Genomic DNA, 6,511 nt, shown 5'->3' on the forward strand with positions numbered 1-6,511 from the left:
AGAAAGAAGATGATGTGAAGACAGACAGGAAGAATAGCATGCAGTGATAGAAAACAAGAGCTATGTTATGTGTCTACAAACCAAGGAAAGCTAAAGACACCACAAGCAAGAGAAAGGCATAGAGCATACTGTTCCATAGAACCCTCTATTTCAAATATCTATCTTCCAGACAATTAATGACTTTTGCTTTAAACCACCTGGTTGGTGATACTTTGCTGTGGAGGCTCGAGCAAATTAATATACAAGCTAAGCATGTGGAATGTGGCATTTGTGAATACTCTAAATGAATAATTACTTTAAGATTGTCTGAAATATCAAATACTGTGGAAAGACAAAGAATTCAGCAAGCAGCAGGGTAAGGATGAAGATGACCCAAAGATGTCAGGCTTTTGCATGTGACAGCAAGCTGAGATACAATGACATTAAAAAGCAGGAGAACATTGGTCATAACGGCTAGTTTGGGGTTCTTTGGGGCTGTGAGTCTTTATAAGTTGCAGTGAAAGACAACAATGTTCAAAAAGTTATTATTTTGGTCAATGAATACCAAAATTGCAATAGTCTTTTATGGAGTTTTGGTTAGTTGGTCAGCCTTACAATATAATATAGTTATTTATAGCATATTTTGAAAAATTAAAATAAAGAGTTGGGTAAGATGAAAGAGATTATCAACACCACAGGCAATATTAATAAATAACTAGAAAAATGTTTGGGTTTGTTAGTAAAAGTAAATCTTTGGGCTTATTTTGAAATATTAGTAGATAGATGATAGATGATAAATCTGTAAATACATAGAGTTCCAAACTTTAAAGCAGTATGCAGTTATATTGATGATGGTATTGCAAACATCTCAACAGCTCTACCTTACAAGTATATGTGAATCTGACCAGTTTCCATAAGTATCAAATCTACTACCAGGATCCAAACCTCTTCCATGTCTCACCGTATTACTGAATAAGCTTTTAACTCTTTTTATTTTCACTCCAAAAGAGCCAACGCAATAGCCTGTCATTGAGCTAACAAGTCAATATACATTATTTCTCTGATTCAAATCCTGCAGTAGTCCACCCTCATCTTCAGTGAAAAATGTCATGATCCTACAATTCTTCTAGACAGTGAAAGATATGGACCCAGCTACCTGTCTGATTTCTTGCCCTAATGTTCTACTCACAAGACTTCCTATGCTTCTTACAGCTCCACCACCCTGGGTATGCTCTTGCCCCATTCTAGACATCCCATAAGTTGTCCCTCTCTCTTTAAGTGTTTGCTTAAATCTTACCTTTCATCAAGGTCTCTCAGACCAAACTCCTGAAAGAAATACCATGGCACTCCTTGCCTTCTCCAATCCCTTCATTCCTTTACTTTTCCCCAATGTACTTATGTCCTCCAAATATACAACCTAACTGGCTTATTTAATGTGTTAATTGCTTATTTCTTTCCCAGTGGATATAAGGTTCATTAGGGCAATAATCCCCATCTGCTCTTACACCTAATCACTTAAAATACTGTTTGATGTCCCTCAATAAATATTCAATCCATAGCTGAAAAAGGATATTTATCTTAGCATTATTTGAACTACAAAGATACTGAAAATATCCTATCTGTTCAACATAAGAATGTCTACATGAATAATACTTTTCAATATAATATTAAACTGTTAATGATATTACCTGTATCTTCTGTATAAACGTTTACAATCAAATAATTTATGAAGACGGAAACAGTTATATTGCCTTTAAGGGCAACTATGTTGAATCGTCTATAAATCTATTTTTTATTTTTTATTTTATTTTACTTTTTTGGAACCAGGAATCAAACTCAGGACCTCAGGCCTGCCAGGCAGTCACTGTGCCACTAAGTTATATCCACACCCCTATAAATCTAGAATAAGAAAGAGTAAAAATGCTTTGTTAAGACAATGGGTATATGACATAAAAATTTCAGTTAGGTAATAAATTTTAATGTCTTTGAAGGAACAGTTCATGCTAATTGTTTGATCAATTTTGCATGCCTATATCTGGTAATCTGAGCAACTACTTTGAAGATAATAATGTGTAGCATACAATCACTGTTAATTTCCCATCATCTTGTTTTGAAATTCTATATTTTTAAATTATTTTTTATTCTTTTAAAAATAAAACAAAAAAGTACCAGAACATTGAGCTGTATTGAAATACTGTGGAAAAATCTATACTATGTTTGGAGCTAGTTTTATTCATTGTTTCTTTGCTATAATTGGATAATAAATGTCTCGCAAAGACCCAAGTAATAAAAGACTTGGTCTCCAGGGAATCATGATGGGAATGTGGTAGAATTTCTCACAGGTAAGATGTAGGGGGAGGCTTGGGGGTCATTGGGGCGTGGTCTTGAATGTGATTGTGGGGCTTTGTCCCTCTCTGCTCTTTTCTGCCTTCTGGCTTATGGAGAGGAGAGTGGTTGTACTCCACGACTCACCCCTGCCCTGAATCCCTGCCACATGAACAAAATGAAGCCAACTGATCGTGAATTTAAACTGCCAAAACTTTAAGCCAAAATAAATCTTTTCTCTTTATCAGTTGCTTACCTCAAGTATTACCTTATGATAATGGAAAACTGACCAACATACATTTAGTAGAATTTTAAAGCAATCTAACTTTATTTTCATGATTAAAACTAAAACTGTCAGTTATTTGGTGCAGAAAATTTCATTGATTTATTCAAGATGCAGTTACGGGTAGAAATTTTGCATCATAGGGTGATACATTAACTATTAGATGGTTTAAATTTAGTCTAAAAATTATGAACATATTGTTTCTCTGTTGGTTCTAAAGAGGGGAAGTGTCATTATATTGACTTCCTTATTCTCTAAATTTGTACTTAGAGAAATTTAAGACCTTAAATATTAAGACATACAACATGTAATCAAACCTGAATATCAATAAGAAAGCCTAGAACTTTAGAAGAAACTCTGTTTATGCAAAAACAAAATTTAAAAAAACAAAGTCTCTATTGGAGAAATGCTGATACATCCTCAGGAAAATTTATATCTATAGTTTAGGCAAAGTTATTTTGTGGTTTACCATCATTACTCTCCTATTCTCATCCTTCTCTAAATTTATGATACTCAGCATTTTCTATTAGTGGTGTTTTGGGGAGCCTAGTTTCATCCTTAGAGCAACACAGAAGGGTAGCAGAAAGCAACGTCAGGAGCCAGGAGGGACAGAAGAAGTGATGTTGTGGACACCTGCGGAAGGTGACTTTGAAAGGACAGGAGATAGAGAGATGCTGGGATTTGAAGTCTCATGGGTGGGAAAATTTAGTTTACATGTAGTTCCTTTCCTATCCAAAAGGTTGTGTCTTGCTCTGTTTTATAAAGAGAAAGCACATATGGCATTCAAGTTTTTTATATATGCACAAAATAAGACTAAGTAAATAGTATCAGTAAGTGAGGAAAAGAGTGAATAGAAAGGAAGAAAGGGAAGAAAATAGAAGCAAATATAAAGAAAGGGAAAAAAGGAAGAAATTCTATCCATGAATTGGAAAATGAGGAGAATAAGTGACCAGAATATTTGGAATTGAACCAATAAAAAGAATCAAGAAAAAAAGAAAAGAAATTGAACTTAGATGTGATATCTGAAGAGAACAAAATAGAAAGGGAACAAAATAAAAGCTCAATTGTTAGAAAGTGCCTAGTTTACCAAAGACATCTAGGTTTCTGAGCATTGTGCAGTGGTCACACAAGCAAGGGGAGGATACCTTCAGCCTGAAGGTTGGAAAGATAAGAAATAGAAAACATTGGTTTTAAAACACCCACTGGTTTTTATTCTCTTATCACATTTCATACTTGGAAAGAATCATGCCAAAAAGCTATTTCACTAATATTATATTTATACATTTCATTAAGAAACCTTAATTTTCTTTTGTTTGTTTGTTTTTGCTTTTCTTCTGGTACCAGGAATCGAACTCACGACCTCACACTTGCCAGGCAGGCACTTTGCTGCTGAACTAAATCCCCATCCCCAAACCTTAATTTTAATAGAATCATTATTCCCCATAAGGTTGAAATGGTTCCAGCACATTGGGTTTGCATTTCAGCAAAGTAAAGCCCAATATAAACACTGACATGGAACTACAGAACTCCCAGTTAGCCTCTCACTAGGAACTTTGCACCAGATCAGACCCAAACAAGGCAAACACCTACCTGTGGGTGTTCAGATAATTTCTTTACTTCACTTCCTCATTCATCCTCCCAAAGCCCACTGCTCACCCTGCTAACACACAGGTCTGCGAAGCTCTTCTTATTCTAGCACTGTGTGATGCAGGAATTGATCTTTGTTCAGATGGACTCTGCTAAATTTGATGTAACGAAAGTTTTTCTTTCAAAAGCACCTTAAAACCAAACACTACTTCATATTCCAAAAGCCAGATCAAATCCTAGGGAAAATGTGAAAGAATTAATAAGTTCTTTTATAAAAGGAATTCTTGTTGTTACATTAAAAACTAATTAATATTTAAAATGACACAGCCAAAAGTTGTTGCTCTTTCAAGGTTAAAAGACTTGTCTCAAAAGCATTCTGGAGATTGGTTGCCCACCATTATGGATCTATTTCACAGCTAAGTTGTTCTTTAAAATGTCTAAGATGGTAAATTTTATGTTGTATATACTTTACTACAATAATTTTAAAACATAAAATCTTATCTGAGATCACACAGTGAGATGAGATTATAATAGTTCAGGGGGCAGCACTTGATTAAATTATTACAAATCTGATATGAATTTAAGTTGCAAAACCTTAGAACCTATCCTAAAGAAACAATTTTATATTTGTAAATACCTTAAAATTAGGCAAGGTGGGGAATTGTGAATGTAATAGATAGTTGTCTAAGAGATCAAATTCTCAAAATAAAGCCTGTACCATTAACTTCTAGCAGTTGGATAAATAAATGGTTATCAACCTTAAAATTCTTGATTTTTGCTATTTATCTCGGAGATCCAAATGCCGAAAATGCATGCATACATTTTTTGTAACATGCCACCTGTCTGCAAATCTTTGCATTTCTTCTTTGCTGTACCATCCTTATGTCCCCTGCTTCTCTTATAGAAGACTCAGGTAAGAAGATAAATATCTTTTTTTTTTTTTTCTTTGTTTTCTTTTACCATCAGTTTGTTGAATTTCAGTTTCACTTCACTATCAACTAAGGAAACATCACCACTCATATACTTATGTTGGTAAAATGCCTCAAAGGTGAGCTAAACTTCAGGACAAACCAGTATATTTTGGGTGGTGAAGAAATATGAAAATTCTCACAGAGATCCTCTAAGAAAATGCTGGTCTTTCTGTTACATGAAAGGGCATGAAAATGTTAAACACAAGCAAGACAGACTATTACAGTGTGAAGGAAGGATGTTTGACAGAAATAGAAAGAAAACAGCAAGTGACAGGCTTGTCTCCCCGTGTCTCAGGGACCCTTGCCCTGAAAAGTCCAAAGAATCCCAATAAGTGCACCTTCATAGCATCAGACAGAGGCGGGAGCACCACACCTCCTCCTCGTGTGAATCCCTAAGGAACAGATGATACCTTTACTTTTGTTGACTTTTAGATGATGGAAGCGTGTAAATTATGAATATTTTAATTATCTCTTTAGACTTGTCTCTCCCAGCAGTTTAAGAAATATGCAACCATGAGTCTCACATTTATGTGTGAATGAGGTGACGAACGTAAGTAAAGGGAGGAAAATACAGGGAGTCTCTGTAAAAGCTGTTTATTTTAGTACCTCTGGAGGTGGAGCATACCTATTGTGAACCTGTGAGTGAAAAATACTCTAAAGGAAGAAAGTCTACAGTCCCCAGATGTATTGGTTGGTTGAAGAAACCTGAGCTATCATAATTTTAACATGAAAATTCCTGAATTTCAAAAGTTGGCAATTAATTCAAGTTTTCTCACTTACTCTTAAGGCCAAGCCCCAAGTACCCCTAGGCTATATTCAGATGGCAGGTCATCACTCTCTGACCACAGCTTTGTGGACCGGTGAAAGAGAACAAGGCAGAGGGCTGGGAGAGAGACTAAGAAAGAGAGAGAGAAAAAGAGATTAGAGAGAGAGAGAGAGAGAAAGAGAGAGGGGAAAAACAAAGTTTTAAAATGGCTGTTAAATACAGTGGAAATTTTGAGGGTAGAGATCCTTATAGAGAAGTTTTAGGAATGTTTTTAGAAATGTTTTCTGTATGATGTGGTATAACTCTATATGTAAATTAAAACACTGTCAGTGCTTTTAAAATTGGATTTGTCTATTTTGTAAGTCAAAAAACCACTCATGGTTTTATTTTGATCTTTGATATTTTAAGAGAATGGTAAGCACACAAATATGCAACCATTTTGTGAAGAGGATGCAACTGCTTAAAACTAGGTTATATTTTATTATTTGCAAATTTTCATACAAACCTTAAATAAGCTGGTTTACAAAATTAAATGAAATGAACCATTATTTTCCTTAACCTATAACAGTATAGCTGCTATACTTAAGTAATTATAGTATA

At 34.7% G+C, this 6,511-nt stretch overlaps 1 long non-coding RNA gene across 1 annotated transcript in view; it reads right to left on the reverse strand.

Moving 5' to 3' along the window:
* Window positions 1-4,186: 4,186 nt before the first annotated feature.
* The window catches only part of LOC102019297, a 17,504-nt gene continuing 15,179 nt past the window's right edge, over window positions 4,187-6,511 (reverse strand). The window contains exon 4 of the long non-coding RNA XR_261252.1: window positions 4,187-4,410. This is a non-coding gene — a long non-coding RNA (uncharacterized LOC102019297). The remainder of the gene's footprint in view (window positions 4,411-6,511) is intronic.

This window comes from Chinchilla lanigera, unplaced genomic scaffold (assembly GCF_000276665.1).
Source record: "Chinchilla lanigera isolate Chin_1 unplaced genomic scaffold, ChiLan1.0 scaffold00026, whole genome shotgun sequence".
In the NCBI taxonomy this organism is placed as follows: domain Eukaryota; kingdom Metazoa; phylum Chordata; class Mammalia; order Rodentia; family Chinchillidae; genus Chinchilla; species Chinchilla lanigera.